At 39.8% G+C, this 26,388-nt stretch overlaps 1 protein-coding gene and 1 long non-coding RNA gene across 2 annotated transcripts in view; one reads left to right on the top strand and one right to left on the bottom strand.

The window, feature by feature from the left end:
- LOC122975162 (ankyrin repeat and BTB/POZ domain-containing protein BTBD11-A) overlaps positions 1-26,388 on the bottom strand; it is a 199,266-nt gene that overhangs the window by 87,470 nt on the left and 85,408 nt on the right. The gene's annotated exons all lie outside the window — the stretch shown is intronic.
- On the top strand, positions 1,021-21,763 carry LOC122975163. The gene is made up of 3 exons (XR_006400578.1): positions 1,021-1,031; positions 10,362-10,364; positions 21,687-21,763. It is a non-coding gene; the product is annotated as an uncharacterized LOC122975163 (long non-coding RNA).

The raw sequence follows: 26,388 nt of genomic DNA on the forward strand, positions 1-26,388 counted from the left end.
TTGTTTGTTTGGCAGCTTTTGAAAATGAAGGTGACACTTTTCATGAATGTCTGAGATGTATGAGTATGACTAATCACAAAATATGAACAAACCTCAATGAGGCAGGTTGTAGGAAAAGGAAAGATAAATATAAGACAGCAAAGAACAAACTGTTTTGTTGAAACTACAATGTTCAGATGAGATGATTCAACACAGAGCCTTTAACCTGAGTGTTCAAGCCTCTACAACACCCAAAGGCCACGTTCACGCTATGTGATGTTAGCGTTGGGAAAGATTACTACGTTTAAGACTTACGAGCGCTCATGCGATCGAACAACTCAACACGATCGGTCGTGTGAGGATTAAAGCTATTGTGCATTGAAAATATGACACTATATCCTTTAAATTTGGGTTTAATCTCCTTGAATGAAGATCTTTGGCTGACATCAGGCGTCCATGTTTGTTTGGTTTTCACATACTTTTATAATATTAAGAGCCAAGTTGGATGTATGGGAGCTTTTACAAAATCCCAGTCGTAATTAGATGTTGACCTGAACGGTATTACAAGTCACAAACTGGTAATTATGATTTATGGCTTCAATATGACATAAACATGGCAATAGTTCACCCACGCAAGTTTTGATTTGTTTTCTTTAGTCGTCTGATTAAATCTCTTCTCAAGACTGTGTGGGTGTGTACAGATGTTGATTAACAGCTCACTCACTCTGCTGTTGGTTTTGTTGCACTTTCTAAGGCTGTTATCAGCGTTATGTTAGAGTTTGATGGTGTAATTCTCATCGTAGCTCAACCCAACTTTAACCTGACAAGAGGTCTAATCAGTATTGTAAAGTATCTATATATATATTTATTGGCTACATTGGACTCCAGTGGTTGATGATTGTGACTATGTAAACAATCACAGCAATAATAAGCTCAGAATTTCATTATTTTGAGGCTTTTTGAAGCAAAAAATAATAAAACATCAGCCTTTTAGCTAACGTAACAGATGATTATGAGGTGCTGAATTTCACCGAATCTTTTTATGTACACGTGTTCATGCATATACACATGGACACCATCAGTGTAGCTACATAACCATATGGCTGCAAGCCGTAGGGATGGGGATCGAGAAGCGGTTCCAGTTGAGAACTGGTTCCAAATTGTCCGATCCATCAAAATCTTATGCCTCCGAACTTTTCGATTCCTTTTATCGATGCCGGCATGTTTTTCTGACAGCTGCGCATCGCAAAATGACGTCAGACTCATGTGTCTACGTTGCTGGAAACTTGCAACAAGGAATAATGGCGAAGAGGAAGAAACGGTCCAACAGTGTGGCTTCATTTCACAAAGAAAGATGACGGCAGTGAGAGTTGTAATATCTGTAAAATGATCATTTCAAGTTAGAGTGGAAACACAATGAAACATCTTTCTTACTGCTTCCTAACTGAGCAGCACGTCCATTACCGATGGTAAATATCCTATGTTATAATAACATTAGTGCCACACAGACCCAGAGATAATAAAACAGTTGCGCTGACACTAAAAACCTTTGTAGGTCTATTTTTTTCCACACAGAAACTTGATCAGGAATCGATAAGGAATCGGACTTATAAGCAGAATTGATAATGGCATTGATATCAATAAAATCTTATCAATTCCCGTCCCTAGCGAGCACACATTCAAAGCTTTTTCTGGCTATAAACTACGGCGTCGAGCCTGATATGACACAGCTGACGAATTTTGTGTTTTGTGACCATTTTAACCAGAGTGCCAGTAAAAGGATCGACCCACCATTATCTCCCGACGCTCCATTTGCCACATCTCAACGCACACCAGTTACACACACAAATTTTAGATGAGGAAGTAACAACAATGTCAAATATAATTCCTATTTACATCATTTCACCCGTTTTATGAACACAGCTGTTGGTAAATGGGATCCAGAATCCCATTTATTCTTGCTTTTATATCCAAAAGAAATTAATAGAATAAAAAAGGGCAAACTATCAAAGCCGTTCCCGATAATAAAGGTTGTGGTGATTATTATTGATGGAGAATCTTATCATCTCTCACACAGATGGTCATTTTTTGCTGCAGGGCAGTAAAAAAACAGACTAATTTATCTAATAACTGCAGCAGCCCTGTGTCTTCTGGTGATATTTTAAAAAGCAAGGCATGAAAAACCACTTTGAACAGAGACAATAGCCGTGACGCAAGTCAAAAAACCCTTTGCAGATTTGGAATGGCAGCTCTATATTTGGGGCTGGCGACATGACTTGGTCTTGATGTTAAGGCTGGCGACACGGCTGATGCGGCCGCGCAGCGTGCTCACAGGTCACTGGGCTGCGGGGCATTGCGGCCAGTCGTGGAAGGTTGGGAAGTGGCTGAGGTTACACAGCTGTGACTGGCTGCAGCCCATGGGCCAGCCTCCAATGATTTCACACATCCCAGCAGTGCTCCAGCATCCTGATCCCACAATGGAAGAGAGCTAGCACGCCAGAGATGATCAAGAGAGTGTGAAAGAACAATGGGGACGAGCTACAACCGACCCGAAGGATGTAGAAAAAGTGTATGGCGACAGAACAAAAAAGGGAAAGAATAAAAGTGATTGATGTGTGGAGATTGAAAAGGGGGGAGGGGAGGGGGGGGGGGAAGCTGTGAGCACAGGACAGGACAAAAGGCACATTTTCATCTTCCAGCTTCACAGGGATCGACCTTTTGAGGACTCATCATTTCTTCCTGACCTGAAGGAAAGTGACCTCAAATGATCAAAAATCATCGTGATAAAAAAAAAAAAAAAAAAAAAGACAGAGTAAGATACTTGGTTTTGCATAGACAAGCAGCTGTGAGGTAAAATTGTTCACATACTTGCCTACCTGAATAATTAAGAAGTATATCTGCTGGAGGGCACATCAGAGATGAATCATCCCAAATATCATCCTTTAGAACTTCCGATTTTGTCTTAAACATTCAACATTCGAGGATGTTGTTATGTTGTACATGTTTAAGATCACGGCAGAAAGAGTAAAAGTGGTCTCTAATCAATATTTTTATATGAATAATAGATGAAAGCACCGTGTGTAATGAAATGGTGTCGCTTGTCGTGACGAACCGAAAGAATTTTCTCCCATCACTGCAGGTCTGCTCATGTTTTTAGTATCTTCAGGCTCATTGTTTCTGTTTTATGACTGCCAACGTTACCGTTTCGATTTCACTCTCGCTGCTCTCATCAGCGTCACTTCCATACGCAGAAGGCAGCTGTTTTCAGAAAAAAAACAAAATCATTCTGATAAATGACTATCTGCCCTGCACCAAACAGCAGACATGAAAAGTCATTAGCTAGCTGGTGAACACAGCGGAGCATTTACAGACAGATATTTCCCTCAGGATTTAGCGGAGACCGAAAGCAGAGTGAATATTATTATATCAATATTGTGTTTACAGCTTGTTCCACTGCCTCCAAGTGGCCGAAAAAAAATCAAATAAGGCGGGTTTAATTGTTGTTGTTGTCATGTCTGATGACACAAAAATCCCACACTTCGAAGAAAGGCAAAGATATAGTTAATAACAATACATTAGAGGCTTTATTGTCAGCTAATTCTGCAAGGTGAGAGGCAATGATGTCCATTTCCTGTGGGGAGAAGCAGCTCTAATAAACAAGCACTCTCAGGTGAATGAAGGACAATGTAGAGGCACAAATCATCATAACAGAAAATGACAGGACTCTGATAAGACCGGGACCGTTCTTGGAACTGAAAGTGCCCGGTATAATTGTTTGTGAAAGTGTGTGTGTGTGTGTGTGAGGATGCAAGTGTGTGACAGAGAGAAAGAGAGAGAGAGAGAGAGAGAGGCCGACGGACAGAGGCGGTTTTTCCATGTGTCAGCCAGGCCGCGGCTCTTCTCACGCTGTCATTCCCAGGCCGACTGCTGCGGCGTTAGCTCGTATTAACAGTCAGCCGTCTGTCCTCTCTTCCCTTCGCTCGCCGCTGAGGGGGTTAACGCGACCTGCAGGGCCCCCCACCCCCACCCCCCTGAATATCACCCAGTCAAAATGTTCTGACATCCCTGGGCCTGCCCAGATGGTCACCATATGGCCACACATCACGTACAGCGAGCCGGGAACGGGGGCAAGGAATGCGCACTTTCTAAGCGCCGTGGATTGTTTATTCGTGTGTGCCCCTCTGGTGTTTGTTATGGGTCTTTCTAAAGGAGCAACTGTAGCGATAACATCTGATATTTTGTGCAAATAACATATGAATAACCAGAACGGTGCAGCAAACAGTGGTAGGCTCCTCACTCCAAAAACACAGGCATCCATTAATCTCTCTTTAAATGTTTCATTACACCCACAAAATTGAAGATTGCATCCTCTGTTACCTTGAAAGTAACCAAATAATCTATTGAAATAAATGTTTTTGTCATCCTTTTGTCAAATTAAATCAAAGTGGTGGGTGTTTTTCAGAGGGAGAGAACTACTTTTTCTGCCATTGTTGATTTAAAAATCATGTTCTTATGGATAGTAAAGCAAATATTATAATTATAATTATTGTATTTTGCATGAAAGATCTGCAACACAGTAAGTTAAGTTGGTCAAATTTGAGCCAGATAACTCTGAAAAGTCTACTGAACTTCTACAAAGGATAGTTTGGTTAATTATTTCAATATCTACCTTTAATTTATCTTCCAAATAAATATAAAACTCTGCCTTCACTATATGTGTATTGTAGCTCCACATCTATGCAGCGAGCTAAACCCACCTCCAATAGAGGTCGTTTGTTTTATGTATTAATTTGAGGAGCGTTACAGTCTCTTCATCACTCCAAAACAGACTAAATGTTTTTGTCTGCTGCTATTTTTCGTCTCTTCAGTGAAGCAGAAACGCAAGCAGACACTGAAGTCACATGCTTCATGTACAGCGTGTCATGATATAGTCTCTAAATCATTGCACTTTGCTGCGTTTTGCTTTCATCGATACGCCATGTTTTCAATCTCAGCCATGCATAAAAAAAGCTTTTTTTTGCGATATTTTGGCGTTTCCACTTAGTTTCTTTTAATGCGCAAATTAAAAATGCAAACATTTGGATGGAAACGCACCTAATGACTGACTGCTGAGTCATATGTTATCATAAGCAATAGAAATAATGGCCAAAAAAATACAAAACAGCCAGAACAAAACTGTTTAAAAGAAGAATATTACTTTCAGCCTGGTGGAAACATTTCCACAACTAAAGCTATTTAGTATTAATAATACTTTTTTGTTTACCAAGGCTTTATATTAGAGATAAGTGTGTTGTCAAGTGCGGAAACAATTAATGGGGTCATTTGTTATTCAATCAGCAGAAAATGTGTTGATAATTCGTTGTTAGAAATAAAAATGCCAAAACATTAGTTGGTTCCAGCTTCTCAGATAAGAGGAGTAGCAGCTTTTTTATATATTCTGTCATTGCAAATTGAATCTCTTTGAGTTTTGGGTTGTTTATTGGTCAGCTTGGGATTCTTGGAACATGTGAAGCATCATTTTCAGTATTTTCTGACATTTAATAAACTAAATAAAAGGCCCTTTTCACAGCAGACATGTGATTTGTCATAGCGGTAAAAGGACAGGTATTACTAATACCATTAACAATGGCTCGGCTCTTTTCAAGTGTCCCAGTAAACCATGTCGATGTGACAGTAAGCCAGCGTGCCACAATACCAGGACCCTGAAACTGAAGCAGCTAGTAAATGGAATTCGACATTTATTATTTACACCTGTGCTTTTCCCCGTTGTGGCGTGTCAAAATGTCCTCTGTTGACAAAAATAGTCAAACAATTAGATTTGACACAGCACACGTCCTACAGAGACTCATACAGGTGGAGGACTTTCAGCATTCAGTATATAAAGATAGCAGGTGGGAGAGTGATGAATATAAAATAGAGAGAAAGAACAGAGCAGATTAGCCCACACGTCTCTCTCACAAAAGGACAAACTGTCCGAACTGATTTATTTCAAACAGGCTACAGCGAAACAGAATGTGAGTCTTGAAACATAAACATTTTTACAAGTTCAAATGTTCAACACGGATTTAAGAGAGGAAGATGAATTCAGGAAGAAAGATTAGGTGGGTGGGTGGGGGTTGGGGAGTGTAGCAGAGAAAGGAATCTACTTTTTTTTTTTTTTTCATGTCAGAGGGACGTGACAAAGCTTGCCTCAGCGTAAGAATATGAGCCGGCTGCATTTACCGCAATTACTGTCTCTGTGACACCGAGTCGAACAGCTTTATACCACGAGACACCGACACCTGAGGAAGAGTCCCAGCTGGCGGCAGGTCTGATCATGTCTTTCACACACTTACAGTACACACACACTCACGGACGGGTACACTGGATCAATGGTCCACCCAAACACGAACATCTGCCCTAACAAGTGACTTATTGACTGATAAAAAATCTGGTGTTGCTTCAAATAACAAGTCACAGATTCGACATTGAATACTGTGAAGAATGAAATGTAACTGAGCCAAACGTGTTGCACAACACCCCACTGCTTGATTGAAACATGGAAACAAGAAAAGTTCACTTTATCACAGCAAATGTGTACATATAATCTGCCAAGTCAATTTGATAAATAATTTAATCTGAATTAATGACATTTAGGTCACAATTATTGTCATAATGCAATGATTCATTAATCATACAGTGGAATAAATGCAAGATCACTACCGACTAATGTGCATTTGTGGATTTAATGTTAAAATGGGTGTAAAACATGTAAAAAAAAAAACCCAAAAACATCAGATTGATGGTTTTCTGGTGAAAAAAAGCTCTTTTAATGAAGAATATTTTGTTTTTATGTGACCATTTAGGATGCAAACCTGTCTGGCGAGCGCAAAACCAGAGCTAAATAGCATCCAATGAGACGCAGTATAAATCTATTTGGGATACTAAGGCTAGCGCTGAATTCAAGAAAAAGGTTTCAGACACCACAAAGAAATACTTTTTAAGACTTTTTGCCTTGAGAAAGTTTTTGTTACCAAGGAACACTATGAGAAGATGATCAGAACCTTCACCAAACGATACCGTATATACAATCATACACATACTTTACCCTGTTAGGCTTTAGTATCTTTTGATACTTACATAAATAGTAAGACAAGCCTGTATTGATCAGTGACCTACTTCTTCTAAATATCAACATAATAATTGATTGAGTTATACATTCTTTCCAAATAGAGACAGAAGTTAAAAACTGCATATAGTTTGAACTTATGTAACTTTTTTTTCCAATATCAAAATCTATAATATATCACAAGAAAAATAAATATATATTTATTTGTATCCCAGCATCATTTAGACCTGAAATAAAGTGAAAACTGCTAATAGAGGAAACATTTTACTTCTCCAACTGTTTGTTTCTTAAAAGGCTGATGAAACAACTAGAATCAAGACAATCTCATTTAATTACAGAAAACTAAGAGACAAGAGTTTAAACTGTTTTAAGGAAAAGTACAATTCTCAAGATTTAAATGTTTTCCAAGAAACTTGAACTGAATGTATTCGCAGCGTGCAGACACACCGCAAAAAAGGGAAACGCCCTCGTCTGTGGCGTTCATACGAGTCTCTGGTAACAAATCATCAAAACCACAGCAGCACCCTCCACCCTATTACACGGTTGTGGCAGATGTGTCATCTGGGACTCAGGTGTGGTCGCGTTATTACGCCTCACTTCTTTCATTGAGGAACACAATGATGTTGCTAAAAGTTTTAGACAGTTGCTGTGCTCCATTCTGCCGGTTCAATTATGTTCAATTATTCTCAACTGGAGCTCGCAGATGCTGCAGCAGTTGTGGTTTGTGTTGTTGCTATGCAGTGCTTGTTCAATTTTGTGGAGTTGATGTCATGCTCTATCTCAGAATGTGCAACGGTACTAAAAGCTGTCAGTATATCCCTGCAGCAAAACCAATCAGGATAATTCATGTGCATTTGTTATATAATTAACTTTTTTGTCATTTTTCTTCTCAAATTTTGTTGATATCTTTGTTCTTTGTCCTTTGCTGCGGTGTGTCTGCAGGGAACTTCACATGTCAATTAACCAGTCATCAACAAAAGTGACTTTTTTCCCGGAATATCTGTTGATGGACTTCCTGTAGGTGCTTTTTCCTTTCTCCGATCAGCTCCTTCTAGCTGCAGTGCTTTTGTTGTCTAAACCTAATCACACGCAGGACTCAGGATACAAAACCAACTCTCTGGTATCAAAGTCCTACAGATTGAACGCCCACCATCCACCCCAAAACACCAAAACAACAGCTGTCCTTACAATTTGCATGTGGTGCATAACTGTAGAGGTTCACAAAACGTTGCCAGGCAATCTTATCCACGCAGCAATTACATTTCCCTAAAAAAAACCTAACAGGGAAAGTAAATTAGTGGCATATAATTGTAATGTCTAGGAGACAGGGTTAGACATACTGCACAGAAGAAATAAGGAAAAGGTTCACAACCTGCATCCCACTTGTTGTTAGGTTTAGGTTATATATCGAAAAAGCAATGTGTCAGAGTGAATATTGTGCTTCTACTATATGCAGTCCAATTAAGTATTGACTTTTTCAGTATTTAACCAAGACAAAGATCTCTCCCTCACCTTAATCACAGGGCTTTAGTAGCCTAAACCAGCTCTTTTTGACAAGTCTAAGTCAAATCACAGGTCTACCAAATTGTAAGTCAGCTACAAGTTTTTCAGGTCTTTGAAAACTGACCATTTTTTGGTCTACTACAGTATACCTTTCTTCTCTGTAAATCATTTGTCCTGTATTCACCTTGGAGAGAAAAAAATCAGAGAACAAAAGGAGAATTCTTTTGATTTCATGATAGTGTCCTCTAGTTTTACAGTATTTTGAGTAAATACCGTTCTGTCATCTGCTTACATAGCTTGAGTCCTTATTTCAATACAGCACATCAAATGTTGCATAAAGCGATAACGTGTCGTTCTATCATCGGCGAAGCAGACGGTCACACTGAGCCTGATTGCATCCTGCTACACAACACAAGACTCTGAACAACAACCCACAATAACTTTGCCGCTAAAGTCTCCTTCTTGTCTAACTTGCAAACATGAACACACGTCTTGTCCTGCACCTTGTTGAACGAGCCACCAAACAAACATTCATCGGGGGAAAAGTGCACCATCAGTGTCAGTTAGCAGGATAATTAGCTAATTAGATGCTCAGCTGCAGCACATTAAGCAGCATGTAAACATACCTGCAAATGTCAGTTTGGACCCGTTAGATGCTGGTTTGGTCGTTGCTCTTCAAAATCCCTGTTAGTGACACGCTGTCTGTCCATGACTTGTAGCTACAGCAGTTTGTTTACTCCGTGTCCGTTCTGTACGGTGTAACACCGGCAGCCTGCCAGCTAATGTCAATCAAACACAAACACCAACAGCTGGCTGAGACAAACTAGAGCATTTCTGATGTTTTTCCAAATACCTCTTTTCTTCATTTTCATAATGTTAAACTAATTAATTCTTAATATAATTTTTAAAAAAAACATGTTGACATTACCTTTCACTGCAAAGAGGGATAATTACAGGGGATTACAGCTGGACTTTTAGAAAATACCTCATTTAAATATTATAGCAAAGCTGTGTCAATTGTGTCTGTGACCAGTCCTTTCAATTCATAGGCCTTGTAATTGAATATTAAAACTGTTTGTAAAGTCAAGTCTTTAGGAAGTCAAGTCTCAAGTCCACACTTTTGTGATTTAAGTCTTACTCAAGTCTCAACTTTTAAGTCTACTGACCTAAACTTCACAAAACCACGATGTGAACCAAGGTGTCTCCTATGTCAACCATCCACCATGACTGTCATCTTTTCTAAACCTCAATCAAGCACTTTGAGTTGCTTCAACATTTCTAAAAAAAAAGAGCTATCATGAGTTGCCTGGTGTGGATATTTTAAGAAAAACAAATGAGAGGGTAAAACGCCTTACTTGAGTATTTTTTCAAGCAATTATCTTCAAACTTCTGTTGAAGACTGGCTTGGGGCCAAATCTCTCTATTATTACTTGCAACAGAGAGTAGCATGTTCATTTATTGATCTTTTTATCAATATGAAGCTACAGATTCCAAAAAGTCATAGTTGAATTACAGCAACTTTAATACGTTAAACTCACCGGAGCAAAGCAGTACAGTATGTCGGTGTATATGTCGATCACAGTGACTTGCTTATTGCTCCTCAGCTGTAGGGATCAGGTTGTTACCCCTGGTCCTGGTTTGTAGATAGGGAGGGGGCCCTCTACAATCCCTCTTTGAACCCAAGAGCCAAGTGAGACGAGACACACAGAGCAAACTGGCTGCCACAGAGGTTGGGCTCTAGTGGTATAATTATACCTCAGGAAAGCTGGAGTGCGTCTGGTCCATCCCCTTACAACATCTCCTTGGAGGCAAATTAGCTGAGCATGCTCTCAACAGACAGCCAACAGCTCCAACACTGAGGGAGGGGGGGCGTTGGGCATGTAGCCAGGAAGGTTTGGGAATTTAGTGAAAGAAAAAAAAAAGGAAAATAGCCCCCCTCCTGTGTGTCTCACATGTCAGATTAGCATAGTAGGCGGAGAGGAAGATGATTTGGCATGAATATTGTGCTTTGAAATCTGAAATCAGACTGTACCGGGCTCCCTGTAACTCCTCTGACAGCTGCCCTTGCGTGACTTTGCGCTTGCGGTCTGTTTGAAAGGGGATAAATCCTTGATGGGTGGCAGAGAAGGAGAGATGAGGAGCTTAGTGTCGAGCTCTGACGAAGCCTTGAAGCCGAGGATCGGCTCTTCATGAACATGACGGGAGGAGTGGAGTTACATGGTCACCAACTCGCTGCTTGTCTGCTCTCACCTGAAGGTTAATAAGGCTCCTGGAAGCCTGATTCTCAACAGAGGTGTCTGTAGAGAGGCTATCAGGTTGCTTTTCCAAAAACAACAGAGAATTTCGAGCTAATGAACAAAAGGTCCCTTTTATCAGTATTCCACAAAGTTTAGCTTCAGGGCTCATTGCCTCAAAAAAACCCCAAAACTTAATCATCTAGTAACTTCAAAGCTACACTTATCAATATTTTTATATTAACAATGGATCCAATGACATGCATAACTAACTAACAGAGAATTATCATCCGACTGCAGTTCCTCTGAGCATTTTAGCCTCTTTTGGCTCTTTATTTTGGTTTTCTCGTTCTTCTAATTTCTTAAACTCACCGTACACTACAAAGTACAATGATTATTGTGCATATAGTCACTAATTACAGATTAAACTCAACAAGTCGAATCTACTGTTTTGGAAATTACACTTCATAACTCCTATAATTACTCCTTATAATACTATTCCTATAATCATAATACATTCAAGACCCTCTGAGGCAAATGTATTATCTATTATATAATCTATTTCTGACCAGAAATACCTCTTAGATGCATTTCCACCACATCAAAATGTCCATGTGACGCCATTCATTGTGGAACTAAGTCCTTAAACTTGAGTTTAAAAAGGTGCAACTGGTGTAAGTGTTCATTAGTGAATTCTTCACTGCCTTCATTGTTGAAAATGTTTGCTTTTACAATTCTTCTGCTGGAGTCTTGATATCACAACTTCATCTGGTTCAGTTTTGTGGTTTTTAATTTTGTTCTTAACAGGGACGTTTGGTGTCATAGTGGAGTTCTGTGTTCCCACTCTTCATTATGGCCACTGTTTCAGGCCAAATGGTCTCATACTACCCTCGGGCGAAATGAACACATATTTCTCAGTCCGGCCATCCTAAATGCATGTTTTTCATTGTCAATCTTCTTTTTTTTTTTTGTATCGACTTGTTTTGAACAAGCCATTTTACATTATCAAGCAGAGCTCCTACATTCCACAACAACCTCGCTAACTGTGGCGACTAGTGGGCGGCTGAATGATGACAGTTGAAGTGACGTGATAGCAATGTGTCATTCAAATGCGGTCCAGGTCAGGTTGCAGTTAAATTTTGTTTCATGTCTGGATTAAATTGTTATTCGGTCTGGATCCAGACTGGAGTCCGTCTATTGAATATGTATGTCCAGGACAGTGGAGGAGCAAGATTAATCTCAGGAATCTTTGGATGATTAACAGGATATAAATACAGAAATTGTTTATTTCTATAAAACACAAAATTAGTGGAATAAAATCTTTTGTTTTTCTTGTAAATTACTAGATAATCTAGTCTTTAAAAGGACAAAAAACTCTTTATCTTTTCACAATACGCAGACATGTATGCAAGCTGATAATTGCTTCGTTTTAAAGGGGTCACAGATTATGAAGATGCTCTTTCGTTAGCTACAGTCAACATGGCAGCAGTAAGATTGGGCACAAAGACCCGGAGAGCAACAACGAGCCAACTCGCCTGTCAGGCAAGCTGCTGACAGCAGATGGTGACGGGTGGTGCTGACTCGTGGAGAGGCCAGGGGCCACCCAAGAACCTGGGTCAGAGCTCCAGCGGGTGTCACATCAGGGCACCATTACTGTCACCGCTGTGCCGCCCAGGGGGATTGTGGGTGACATGGCACGCTGTCAGCTGCGCCTTTGCAGCCAAGGGAAAAGCGGACGTGTCACCCTTGACCTCCGCTATCACCTTTTAATGGAGGTGTCAGGTAAGAAAGGACCTCGCTGCCTCCAAAAATCCGTACCGACCCACAACTGACACGTTTCTATGAAATGACACCACAAATTAAACAAACAGGAGGAAGGGGGGGGGGTCGCAAATCTCTGCAGGGCAATAGACTCAAAATGTCGCTCCTGTCCTGCCGAAGCTTCTTTCTGTGTCAGTGTCCTGCTGCTATCAGCTCAGATTAGCTAGATGGCATTGGTGCAAAATGAGACAATTACTGTGCAGATATGGCAGATCGTGACTGCACAGGAGCAGGTGCGTCAGCTGTCAACTGTGGAATCTCTAAATTGACAAAGAGAAAACAATCAGAAAAGGGCACCATGACTTCATCTGTCTGCATCTGTCTCTGGCCGTAGATACTGTATCTGTTCATTTTGTGGGATGCAGCATCGCTGTAGAGGACATGAGCAAAGACAGACAAAAAAGAGAAGGTAATATCTGCTTTTATTGAGTAAGTTTGTGTAACTGTGCAAAGGCAGCCACACATTGCAGGAACATGTATTGGGTGAGGCTTACGCGTGATCTGATATCAATAGTCCTGTCCCTTACTGTTAGGCTTGGTTGACTTGAGCAAAAGTTATGTTCAGTTAAAGTTTATTTTTGCACTTCATACATTTCATTTCACTGATTAGTCCAATTACTGTTCTGTAATGAGCTATAATATTTGACTTATGATTCTTTTTTTTTTAACCTAAATTCTAATTTTCTAATCTAAATGATTCCCTATCAAATAAAGTATAATTATGAAAAAAGAAAATGTGCAATAAATCTATTTTCGAAGCTAATCAGAGACCAGTAAAGGCAGATTTATATGGGAGTAATACAAAAAACACACTTTTGGAGCAGGGACTGAAATCATTTAAGCTCCCAAAATGAAGTATTTTGGTTGTCAAGAGTATTCTTTTCAAACATAAACCCATCAAATGAGCCTAAATTACAATCTGCTCCACTTTAAATTCCATAAATTTGCCCAAATCTGTTTCTGGCACCTGGTATAATCACTGCTGCAACATGTCAAACAGGACTCAGAGATGTTTTTCACCTCACACAAAATCTTTCAGCTCTCTATCTCACTTCCGTTTGAGGCCAAAAAAGTTTGTTTGTTAGTGAAACTCCTGTTTTGAAGCCTTACAAATATCTCGTGACCTGTCACAGGAGACAGCAGGCTGCACTTCATGGGTGAGCTGTGATTGAAAGGTGGGCCTACTGTAAATCCTCCACAAGCTGTTTGGTTGGAGGCAGATCTCGGATCAAACAGACCTGCCTGGTCACATATCCTGCCGTGGCTTCAGCTCCAGGCAAGCAGAGGAAGAGCCAAACTGACAAAGACAGTCTGGTTTATACATGAACTCCTGCATGAATTAAACATGCAGACAATTCCAGGAACTCCGAGCACACTCTCTGAAACATAAACAAGACGGGGTGGGGTGGGGGGGATGCACAACCTGAGCAGACAACTGGGAAGTGATAAGTAAAAAAAGAAAAGTAAACTTGTCACCCAACCCACGCATGATGCAGCCCCCCTCTGGGTCAGTCAGAACAGAACTGCCTTCAGTGAAATGGTGAAAAATTCAACATGACGTACAGTACATTGATGATCCAGGAGGCAAATCTGCAGAGTAAGGACAGCTGAACATGTGCTTTACATTTCACAGTTATTCTAGTGTGGGGGCAACATGACTACATATTAAAATTCATAACTCTGACCTATAGTTGTGACGTTTCCCCTTGAGCTAATCAGTAAACGTAGTGGTGGTGACATGAATCACCCCCCCCCCCCCCCCTCCAAGTTTCATTAAAACTAACAAATTAACAGAGAGGCAAAAAAGATAAACACAACAGATGGATTGTCCCACACATGACTGTATCTCGTATGTAACTGATGAGGTAAATATAAAGGTGAGTAAACTACGCCTACACTGCAATCATCATATGGTAAATAATCCCCAGAGGAAACAGAAATCAATTATTTATACAGGAAAGCATTGATTTATGCTTATGATTTGTTGATTAAAAGCCCGATCCGCATAGTAACTAATATTATTTGAATGCTTTTTAATCTTGTGAATTTACATCATCAGTAAAAGAGCCTAAAAAAAGGTGCAACGTAGGAAGGTAAGAGTGAGTTTAGCATCCTTATAAGCCAGCAATCTTAGTGACCCAGTTCTAGGCAGAAACTCCCTCTGCACATCTCTTTTCAACTATGTCCCGCACCATATGGCAAGCAGCCCGACTCTGTGGGAGTGGAGGTGGGAGTTTGGGACAGCCAAGAAAACGACAAGTCTCAGTCTGCTAGTACATTTCTGATACAACTGCAGGGAAAGGAAATTCCTTCTTCACACACACACAAAAAAAAAACATAAAATAAAACATCCTGCTTTTTGACCCAGCTGCAAGCAAAACCCCTCGACTCTGCGAGCTTCTTGTACTACGAGAGTGACGCAAGAGGAGGATCTCAAAAGTCACAATCTACCCGCAGCATCCTCTGCAAACCCACCTCCATCGACCGGCAGGGCTGTTGCCTAGATACCTGGCTCTGCAGAAGTGCAGTGAAGCATCATGGGCCAACGTGGGGACCACTTCACTACCCACACTGACTGTGTTACCACGAGGGAGAGAAGAAGTGTGTCAAGTTGTTCTCTTCTCACAGGATGTGGAAAAGAAACGAAAACAAGGAGTGTGATGGTGGACAAACTCACACATAGGGGTTGAGTCATAATGGTTGATATTAATTATAACATCGTTTCAATATACATCGTGGTAAATATATGCAGAATCACATTGATTTTCAGTGGGACCCTGTTTCCTGTTTTGGGACCAGACAGAAATCTTCAAATGTGTAAAATTAAACTTTCAATAACTAATTTTGTTAGATTTTGATCACAAGTTGATCAGGATCTTTCATATATATATATATATATATATATATATATATATATATATATATATATATGGCTATAGCTAGATTTTATCAAACAAAATGGTCATTATCATCCCCATAGATACAGCTCAAAGTAAATGATAATGCCCAGCTGTTAAAATGATGTGAATCAGAAAACGTTTACATCAACTACCTTATTGCGAATAAATGAGAGAATGTGACACAATTATATAAATAATTAAGCACCAGTAACTCTGAAACATCATTTCATTACTACTTCCCACTTTTTATTAATATTTGAGTTCCAAAATCACTATTCACCAATTAGCCTTAATAGTAGTCGTGTAGAATCATTGCAAATTGCAGCTGTGAGGTGTGAATAACTAATATCACACCATAAAACAGTATGATTTAAATGAATTTGTACATTAACGCTTCAGAATGTCCTTATTTAAAGTGACTTTAGCATCAGTGGTTTTAACTTTAACCCACAAATAATTAACATTAGGGTTAGCATGTTATCCTTTGCTAGTACTAGGAGCTAAATTATTGTTGCATCAAACAAGACAGGAAATTGATATCAGGAGATTTTTTTTTTTTTTACAAAAAACCAAGAGATAAATAGTGTGAGTAAAAACAGTAGCTACATGTTTGTGAGCTTTCTTTACTTCACGTTAAATAATCAGCAGGGTTGGCTAGCTAACCAGCTAACATTAGCCCTGAGCTTAAAGCCTTTTTGCTAACATTTTCTTGTTCGATATTGCTATTAAATGCAATACAGTGTTAAGTGTCATAAGGGGGTGGTTTGGTCATAAACATAGAAGCCAAAGCAGATTATTACTGGTAACAATTCAGTTTCCTCAAAGAAATTGACTTCATGACACCCTTGGCTACAACAACAATATATCTGTAGCGCTCTACTTCACACATCTTGATAGAAAGCAATGTGTGGAGGAAAACTCATATAAACTGGAGGAGTGAAAAGTGCAGTTTCATCAGCTTGGGAGACACAAAGTTAGCTGTTATTGTCTGACATCTGTAGTTAACTGAATGACCCGAAACCATTCGGGATCTCTGTGGGAGTCCAGGCAGTCAACCAATACATAACTTAATGCGGTGAATGGAATTGCTATTAATAACCGCCACTGCAAACGATACACGCAGCATTTTATTAGATCCAATGAGACACTTCTATAGGGAGATTGCAATCCCACAACACTGTTATTGTATTCTGTTGTGGTTATTAGGTCGCTTGTATTATCTTCCCTGCTGTCGGAGGCTCACTCATGTTTAAAACAGAACCCCTCGCTGTGATCATTTTCACAGGTAAATGCATCTCCCACTGTCTCTCATGGCTTTATCAACATGAAATAGGTTTTCGATTGCTCTGAACATGATTTCAAACATGACATCTAGCCAGTCGCTGTGACCAAAGATTGATTTCATGGTTCTTTTCGAATAAAGCAGGGAAATTGTAACGCCTCATGCATTACCCGGCTTCATTAGCATTTACATGAAAAGGTAGACTTAGCTGTAACAATATGTCTTGTCTCCATTAGATACGTTCGAGGATATGAATGTGTACGATCACTAGTGCATTCCCATTAATTATTCAGCTCGCCCCTGAATGTCAAGATTTGAAAATAATGACCATACTCAATCACTAAATTTGAAAGTAATGAGCGCTATTAATATTTATTTTTAAGCAGAAGCAGGTGCAGCATGAACAGCCAAATAACTACTGTCACTTGCACCGTTATTCTTCCTCTAATTAATCTCAAATAAGTTTGTTTCTCAGGAAAGTTATGCAGTATAGAGACATTAGGAGTGGAATATTTATGCATACTGACTATTACTCCTAAAGTATGTTGTATCAGGTTGACAGTATGTTGTAATTTAAATAAATGTGCAAAATGTAGCTCAGGAAGGCGTATTTCTGGGGTTGATGATCCCAACAGGTCATAGCTAAACAACTAAAATGATCCAGTTTAAAACTACTTGGTAAAGTTAGGGGAGAAATGGAGGTCATGATTAGAAGAAACCAGCACTGACTGCTGGTAAGAGATGTAAAAATCTGACATTTTGTACATCTAACCGTACACTGCTTCTTCCTGAACTCTTATTTGCCCTTTTTAGATATACTGCGTGTGTCTGAGGGAGGACAGTCATTATCCGCATGACCACAAAGAGTAACTACACACGCGCCAAAAAATCTTTCTCCACCAACAAGCCCTCAAAATTACACAACAAAACACATTATTGGTCCATGTACTCCAGAACAGCACAGGAGTGTTTCCTAATCTGGTGCAACCTATCGGCAATAATTTGCACTTGGAGACACATCATTTGTCTGTGCTTTTTCTGTCCAAAACTGTTACAAATCACTGTTAAGAAATAATTATGTTTTATATTACAACGCTGCGGTTAAGGTCTGGTTAAATTTAGGAACAAAAAAACACTTGTTTAGGCTCAGGAGAAGATCATGGTTTGAGTTATAATTGCTCTGTTGTTGTGGTTAGGGAAACATCATGGATAAGAGTAGAAATTACTACTTCCTTTGTCGTCATGGTTACAGTAATAACCATGTTAGAGGGGATGATCCACCAACCCACTCTACCTCCTGAGCCACAGCAGCACTTGAAGTAGTAGATAGTAAGAGGTGAAACGGGCTTGAAACATTACCTCAGTGCACATGATTATGTTGTTGTTTGTTCTCTCGACTGTTTCAGATGAAAATGGCTACTCTTAGTCTTATGCAGACTAAACATTCCATGTTTTAGTCTGCGGTTAAGAGAGCTTTCCTCATGTTTGACGATGCAATAGTCTGTAACCTTACGGAACATAAAAACAGGTTTTTTAACTACAGTCTGTGTGGTTTTTGTATTCTGTGCTACATCATGTGTGCTTAATGTTTTATGTATTTCTCTTGTGATTTGTGTATATTGCATTTTTTAAAAATCATACAATGAATAAATGACTAATAAATGTCTTTTGACCTTGGATGCATAACTGGATCTATAAAAAATGTAAGAGGTTGGAATAGGTGACAAAAAAATAAAAACAAACACCAGACAAATAGCATTTTTCAAAGGATCACATTTGTGAGCACACAGACAACAAATGATGTTGCCTCTTTAATCCCTGTGGATTGGCTGATAACAGAAGAGTTTGTCCCTTTGAGCCCTGAGATTTGACGAGGCTCATGGGAGGTCCCTGTCTGTCATCAAAGCTCATCAAGGTAGCATTTTTTTCTTTGTTATCAATACAGGTGCCCTTTGGCAGTCACCTCTATTATTGCTTTTTTTTTCCCTTGATGGTGGCCCTGAGATGAAAAGACTTTACCAAGCATGAAAATTGATGACCTATTTCATATACAATAATTCCATGAGAAGTACAGCTGTAATAAATGAGCCTGGCAGAGCTTTGTGCTTTCTATTACTTAATACTCCAGGCTAAAAAAGAAAGGCTCTGTGCCTTAAAAGACAGTAAAAACTGTACCATACTTCATCTGCCTTCAATGCTGCAACTTAAGAAACCCACTCTCCTGCTCTGATACTTTTCATGCTATAGGTGCACGCCGATGAGGCTGCAAAATGAATGATTTGATTTGAAAGTGAATCAGGACAGCTTAGGTGAGCTGAAAGGAACAATTGGGGATAATCTCCCTTTCACTGCAGCGCCAGAATATCCTTCATTTCCAAGGCCTCGCTTTCTCTTTGACTCTAAACGGATGTTACTGCAGTGCTTGAGCGGGCACCTCACCTTTGTTGTCATTTACTGAGCCCTCTATTCAGCCATAAAATCCATGCCTCATTTGACTATAATGGAGAAGTAAAGTCTGGAAATTTTTCCTGATATATCCACCTTTTTTTTGGGTGACATTCACTGCTTCCTTTGTGACCAGGGAAATTGCTTTGTTTTTTTTTTTTGTTTTTTTTTTCTCTTTCTGTACAACCATGACTAAGTGAAGTGGTCCAGGAAATCTAGTAGTTTCCTTCACCGCCTGCTTTCCACATGTTGGACCAGAGCCAGGAACTGTGAACACATGCTACTGTACCCACTGACTTCTTTTTACACCCAATCTCATAATCCTTCAGGCTACCTTCCTTTATTGTTATTTATTCATGATATCAACAGCCTCTGCAGACTTTTATCATACTAACTGATTTTGCATCGAGCAGAGAGGACTTCAAAGTTGTGGAACGGATTAAGATGTTGCATGGGTGACGTTGTAAACTCGAGCATCCTCAAGTAACAAGCTGAGGGAGTAATTGGACACTTATGAGGCGTTATCGTCATCCTTTGGAGCCCTTAAAAAAGAGAATTTAGTCACAAAGCATAAAGCCCAAAGCTTCTTATTTCCCCCAACACCTGCGCATCGGCAGCAGCTTTGCCAAAACTTTCTAATGCTTTTTCATTTTCAAAGCCTGACAGTTCAATGGTGAATAATAAGTAAATAACAACAGTGGATTTTCTTAGGAATATATTGTTATTTTCTGCTCATAGTTGTCATTGTTTGACTTTGCTTCTGTAGGAATAAAGACGAGGAAGAGCGACTGTACAACCAGGGAAAGATGATTGAGTGCATTATTACTATGACATCTCTTCTAGCTGTATGATTCTAGGGATGACAATCTGTTGATCAGCCCACCACTTTAGTTCAGACTGAAATATCTCAATAACTATTGGACGGATTGCCATGAAATGTTGTGCAGACATTCACGGCCCTCAGAAGACTTTACCTCTAGCTACCATGAGGTTAAGCTTTGTGGTTTTGATTGAAATGTTTGGTGATCCCTTAACTTGTCCTCTCGCCGCATCATCCTCTCACTTGTCCTTAACTTGTCCTCTCGCAGCATCATCCCCTCACTATTTTAAGTTGTCCACTACTTTGGTTTATGACCAAAGACCTACAAAACTAATCATATTCCCATCAGCCTTGGCTGTACTTCATGTTTAGTGCTAAATAGCCAATGTTAGCGTGCTAAAATGCTAAACTAAGATGGTGAACATGGTCAATTACCTGCTAAATTTGAGCATGTTAGCATGTTGACATTAGCATTTAGCTCAAAGCACCACTGTGTGTAAGTGTAGCCTCACTGAGCTGCTAGCATGGCTGTAAACTCTTAGTCTTGCCAGCCCACCCCCCGTTTTTTGTGCTGAATCTCTTCCCTTGTCATTTGACCAACTATGACCAGCTAAGAGGTCTGTGTGAAACAACCTAATCTGTTGGCATGCACATTATATTAATCGTAATAGTGGAGGATAATCTGCAGGAGAATTTAAAAGTCCTTCTGGTATTAGCGACGCCTTGGATGTAGACAGATGTGTTCATACCAAACCACAGGAAAAGACATTAGGAACTGAAGATCAACAGTACAGTAGCTGCACTGATTGGGGATATTTGCACATGTGAAAATAAAAATATAAGCAATAAACCATGAATCATCAAATATATACTCTCCAAATGTTAAAAAGAAGCAGCATAGTTTCACATTGGGATGAACTAAAGATTATACTTCTCAGACTGGTTTATTCTACACACCAACAAAACACTTCTAAAATTAGCCCTGTAATGACTCTCCTGATGGCTTTATATGAGATGAAACAGAAAGTAGGGGTAGCAGTGCGCTCTGAGCAGACTGTAGCTGGAAGGCTTGCAGATCCTGGTGAAACTAATGAACTGAATTCAAAGACAACTTTAAAACTATAGAAGATTGCAACTTAAGAATTTACTGTAAGTATCTGCAAAATCCTCTAAAACGTTGGTAACAAGAGTGCAGCATAAAGCTGTTGGCAAAGACAACATCCACTGCCCACTGAGGGAATCACGGCTGCCAATTAACAGCGGGATGCAATCAGGCTTGATGCTTGAAAATAACATTGTAGAGCACTTTGTATTGTCATTCGTTTTGTGGTTTCAGTCAGTGTGGAAAACTACACAATCTCCACAGTTTTTCTTCTGCAATCTTCTTCTGCAAAGCTGAAACCACCATTTTTAAAAGTGCAGTGTGTAGAATTTAGTAGCATCTAGTGCAATGGACCTGGCAGAAATGGCACATAATATTCATTAGAGTGTTTTAATTAGTGTATAATCAACTTAAAATAAGAATCGTTGTGTTTTCATTACCTTAGAATGAGCCCTTTATATCTACAGAGGGAGTGGGTCCTCGTCCACGGAGCCCGCCACGTTTCTACAGTAGCCCAGAACAGACAAACCAAACGCTGGCTCTAGAGGGCCTATTGCGTTTTATTGCAGCCACCGTAGGTTCTCCTACATTCTTGGAAGGGGGGGCTGAGTGGGGTATGCACTTTGTTTTTTTGGATGCCATTAATCCTACACACTGGACCTTTAAGCCTTAAAGCTGGAGTACGGGACTTTTACGTATAAATGTATGTCCGTTACAATCAAACCCTTGCCAAACAAGTTCATATGATGCTGATTAAACCTATCACCGCCAGGTAATTCTTTCTGTATTTCACAGTATACTTGAGTTTTTAATCTGGTGTCTGTGGTGACTTTGTGTGCTGGTGCACCAGTAGTGATGCGTTTTATGTCAATCAGCTACGCCTAGCTTACGAATGTCAACCGGGGTGGACTGTCATCAGTGCGCCCCAACCGCATTGCATTACCAGTGGGATTACCGGGGACCAGCTCATGTAAAAAGCACCAGGGGTCTGTGGCGATTACGTCAGCAGTGCTTATGTAATTACTCTCACTGCCAGAAGGGGGAGACAAAAGTTCCACACTGCAGGTTTAAAATCACACTGTACACCACTACATACACACAAGCACTGTGCATCCTTGTCTGCACACTCTCTGTTTTCCTTCAAGTGCACTGGGGGAGTCCAGCTTATGTAACGCCATCCAATTAGGAAGCTGGGTCAGCTGGAGGACCAGCCGTCCATACAGCAGCTCTCCTCTCAGGGTGCGACCTTTCTTTTCTTTTCTTTTTTTTTTTTTTACTCTGAGTACCTCGGCGGCTGAACGCGCCTGGCACAAGTCGAAGTTCCACCCACAGCAGTGGACAGGAAGGCTGCCTGGCCGGCTGCTCTGGCATCTCACGCCTGACCTCACCCACTGGGTTAGCATAAGATATACATAGATGATCCGTAAATATACAGCAGGGGAGCCAAGAATGTGGCTTTTGGAGAGGGAAAGAGGTGGTAGCAGAGGGATGATTTTTGCAGCAACCTAATGCATGTTTATTTTTTTATATTACTCTAAGACTTATAGATGATGCAACACTAATGAAGGATGCTGCCTACAGAAAATCAATTAGCCACTATTGTGACATTTTCAGGCAAAAAGCCCCAAATTCACCAATTCCATGTGTTGCTTTTCTTTGCCTTATATATATATAATCCTATACATACTGTACTATTCTATGTCATGTATATATATAAATATACAGCACAGAAGCCAAGGATGTGGCTTTTGGAGAGGGAAAGCGGGTGTGGCAGGGGGATGTTTGTAAAAGAATTGTAGAAACCTAATATGTGTTTGGGTTTTTTTAATATTTATTCTGTCTATAATGTATCTCTGCACTGTCTATAAAAGTCTCTTGAAGGATGTTGCCTACAAGTCCTGTGACACCACATTGTTTTAGTAAACTGAATACTTCAAAAATACTCCAAATGTGAGGATTTGCTTGTTTCCCATGTTTCATATCATTGTATATTTATTGTCTTTGGACCGTCGGTTGAACAAAACAAACAAAATGAACATGTTACTTTTAGACATTTTATAAACTAAATGATTAAAATCAATAATTAGAACAAGCATCTGTTTCAGTCCTACACAGGTTTTATATAACAGTGGCTAAAATAAAATATCATGGCAAGGTTGGATATCATGTGAGGGGAAAAAAAAAAAGAAACTCTTTCCTCATGTTTTTCTTGACTTTTGCGACATATTTGACTTCAAAACACGGGCCCTGTGTGCTTTTTGAGTTGTTTTACTTATTGAGGTCAGAGAGCCTCCGTGAGAAACAAAAAGCTCCATTAAAGTTGCTGTAGGCTGCTTGTGCGATGAATTTGAACTGCCAGTGCCTCACCTCATTATTCACAAAAAAACACACAGTAAATTCCCCAGAATTTCTGGTGAAACCTCCAGACAGGTACATCCTTTAATGAGCACCAATTCTCTCATTCTCTTTACATAGAATGAATTTCTTATTATATCTTATATTTTTTCCACATGTGACCTATGAAGACCTTTAGATTTTGTTCATTTGCATAAGGTGTTGAAGTACCACCACTTAATGTGTGACATGGCCATGACCTGTTTCATATGTGACACCAACTATCCTGAAGTTAATTTACAGGCTGCTGTATCTATATTGGATAAGCCTGCGGTGTAAATCCCCAATTCAGAGCTGTTTTAAAATGATGCTGTACACACATTGCTTCTTGGCTGGAAAATCCAAGCAGGAAATGAAAACAAATGGCATGACACCATTAGCTTTCCTGAACTATGGGGTATAAATATTTCACTTTGATGGTTTTACATCTTTGCTCCAGAAGGATCTCATCCTGCATCTTATACTCCTGTCCTAAATCCACTGCTATTACCGATCTGCCCCTACATACCCCGGATGGGTGGAGGCTTTACATAACACCCACTCTCTCTGCAAAAACACAAACACACACACTGGAGCCAGAGAGCTGCTATGAAAGTACCACAGCAGGCCCAAATAGAACAAATCCCTCAAATAACCATGGTCATTGTATTTGATGTAAAAAAAAAATAAAAGGGTGGCCTGTGTTTTCAGTAGTGGCCATTAATCACTCAGGAGGAGAAGAAGCAGCCCCTGGTTGTGTACAAGCTATTTTCTACAGCATTTACAGTGACAAAGGTGTTTTTTATTAAAAGCCATCCATGAGGTTGAGCCACAGTATGTCTTGTAAATCTGTCCACATTAGACTTATCAAGTAGTCAAGGGAAGATATTATTTTTCCAGATACAGATCTATCCCTCTGGGGAGCGAATTATCTAACCGTGGATCTCGGTGGCGAAGATGAAAAGAAAAGCGGCAGGGTTTGGTGTGCAGTTTGAGATCTTTTCAAGTATCTCATTTCATCCTGATCAATTTTCCACAGAGTGTGTTTTAATTCTCTAAATGCTGTGCTAATCCAATTTGTTGGCATGCTGGTTTATGGCAGTCTAAGCCCTAGTGAATAAAAGGCCCTGGAGGTTTGGTGTATGTTTGTGTGCGTTCCTTAAGAATAAAAAAAAAAAAAATAAGCTATTGTTTCAGCACTGTAATTGTCACAGAGACATTATCATAACTGGCTCTTTGTATTTATCTCACAGCTACTACTAAATAAAACAGTTCAATCATCTGGCTTTGCTTTCAGCAAAAACATGCACCTGAAATCTGTTTCATTAATCCAAACAGTAATTTTCTTGTTTAATTTTGCATTGTGTTATTCTGCCCGACTCACTGATATGACTGTTTACAGCTTTGAAAGCTAAAGTATCATCTAGAATAATTTATTCTAAAAGTGGGATGAAATCATTTGCTGTAGACAAATCATTAAAATTAGTCAATTGACAGAAAATAAATAAACAAAATATTTGATAATTAGTTCATTATTAAAGTCCCTTATCATGCATCTCAGTTTATATCATTGTATACTGAATATCACTGTCAGACAAAACAAGCAATTTTAGGACATCACCTTCGGAAATTATGGTGGCCATTGTTTGCCATTTTTGGACATGTTAATTGATAATTAAAATGATTGTTAGTTGCAGCCCTAAATTAGACAGATGTTTTTTATTACAGCAATAAATTAAAACTGAAGTTTGTTAGATGATTAACTGTATTCTGATCTGAAGGCAACAAAGAGCCTGTTTTTGTCTCGATTGTTTACCGGGCAAACAGAAGGACGACCCAACTGCAGACACAAAAGCAGAGAGTTTGAATAAAAAGATCCTTTAATAAACCAAAATCCAAAAACAGCCTGACAGTCCTGCAACTTGAAGGCAGTCCAAACAAGCAAACAAGTTCCAAAAGGGGCAAGGCAGGCAGGTCATAAACGGGCTTAAGGTCAAAAACACAGGTAGCAGATAATCAAGCAGGGAAATCAGGAACAGGTTCAGGATCAAGGTAAGTGGATGGAAGTATACAACAATCTGGGAGGGAATGGATGGCAGAGGACCAGTGTATAAGTTTCTGAGACTGATGAGGTAATGAGCAGCAGGTGAGGATAGCTAGGGAATGGCAACAGGTGAGTAGATGGGTGTGGGAACCTGGTAAGAAAGTCCAGGGGTATCTGGTGGACAGGTACGGACAGATAGAGAACGGCAAAACCAAGGGAGGAGAGAGTGGGGCTGAAGGCCGGGACAGAGGCAGAATGGCCAAAGGAAACTAAATAAAACAGGACCGTGACAGGAATCGTGACAGTAGCTGCGCTCTCTGCACGCACTGCCTTGATTTTCTGCCAAGTTGAGCAGTCAGTTCAACTAAATTGAACTTTGACCCCGAATACAGTATGCTGACCTCCACAAAACACATCCAGTGGGATTTTGGCGTTGACAGGAAGCAGGCGCTATGACAGCGAAAATTCCACTGTAAAGGAGAATGGCAGGAAGTTTGTTTTGTACATCTCTGAAATCCTGGAGTTATATAACTCTACTATCTGATCCTACTGGGATTTGAATGTAAAATCTCAAGCGTGGCAGGAAACATCAGAGAGGATGGGGATACCAGGCTAAAAAATATATATTACTGTGATTATTTACATGCCAATGTAATTTGTAGCATCCTAATTGCTGTGTTTTAGGATTATGTACTGCTCTTTATTCCACGTACTACATTGTACAAACTACTCTTGCACATTTGGAGCGACTGTCACCCGTGAGAAAATAAAAACGAA

Source organism: Thunnus albacares, chromosome 23, assembly GCF_914725855.1.
Source record: "Thunnus albacares chromosome 23, fThuAlb1.1, whole genome shotgun sequence".
Lineage (NCBI taxonomy): Eukaryota > Metazoa > Chordata > Actinopteri > Scombriformes > Scombridae > Thunnus > Thunnus albacares.